Source organism: Alligator sinensis, unplaced genomic scaffold (genome assembly GCF_000455745.1).
Source record: "Alligator sinensis unplaced genomic scaffold, ASM45574v1 scaffold107_3, whole genome shotgun sequence".
NCBI classification, from domain to species: Eukaryota; Metazoa; Chordata; order Crocodylia; family Alligatoridae; genus Alligator; species Alligator sinensis.
Genome location: NW_005842578.1, coordinates 327006 through 328219, shown reverse-complemented (window position 1 = coordinate 328219; position 1214 = coordinate 327006).

Here is a 1214-nt window from a genome sequence, read left to right as displayed (position 1 = left end):
CCCCCCCCCCCCCCCCCAAATTTGGGCTTGGTGACATCACAGCTGGTTGCCATGGGAATTTGGCACCAGATTTCCCCCCCTCTTCCCCCCCCGTGGGGCTGGCTGGGACCTCGGGGGTCACTTCTTGGAGGCCCTGAGGAGCCAACCCCGGGTGTTTCCCGAGTCCTTCCCTGGAGGCCTGACGGCCCGGGGTCGCCGGGCGATCTCTGTGCGAAAAGCGAAGCAACAATTCGGTCCGGGGCCGCGGGGCTGGGGGGCTCCAGGGGCCGCATCCAGTCCAGCCCCGGCCTGAGGCAGGAGCGGCCCCGTCCAAACCCGGCGTCGAACCTCTGAGCAGCACGACCCCCGCACCGGGCATCGCCTCCGGGATACAGGGGGGCCGTGGTGGCAGCGTCCTGCTGCTGCCGGGGGTCGCGGGCGCTGCAGAGACCCAGGCCCGGGCCGTGCCCCGCTGCAGAGGAAGGCAAACCCCCCCAGTGCAACCAGTGTGAGCAGGGGGGAAACCCCTTCCTGCCCCAGCACAGCGCGGGGGCCAGACCCCCCCGCCGGGACCCTGCGGGCTGGTGCCAGGAGCATTGGCACAGCCCAGCCCCCACCCCAACCCCCAACACATGGAGGGGGAGGGGGAGGGGGAGGGGGCCCCCCACACCGCCCAGGAGCCCGGGACACCCCATGGCAGAGCACGAGCATCGCGGCACCCCGACCAGGGACCGTCCACCGCCCCTCGAGCCCCCGGGGACGGGGAGTCCCCTGCTTCCCCAGCCGTCCCCCCGCGGCCTCCCTGCTCCAACGCCGAGGAAGTTTTTCCCGAGACCCAATTTAAACCGGCTCTGCTGCAACTTCGAGCCCTTCCCGGAGACGATCGTAACGAATCCTGAATCTTGCCTGATTCTTTCCTGAATCATGGAAAATTCAGCTGGGAAGGGACCCGGGGGGGGGGTCACATCTAGTCCAAGCCCTGCTCCCAGCAGGACCAGCCCCAGCGACATCATCCCAGCCAGGGCTTTGTCCCCCCGGGGTCTGGTTCAGGTGCATCCTTGTTGGATGCCCCGTCCGTCTCCTTTTGGAGGAGCGAGGGCCCGAGCCGGGGCCGTGTTCGAGGTGTGGACGCACCGGGGGTCTATAAAGGGGTGTCGGGATACTGGATAATGTGCAAAGTGCCGGGGCAGGGGGGTTACGAAAGGGGCATCAGGATACAGTGTGGGGGCATGGGG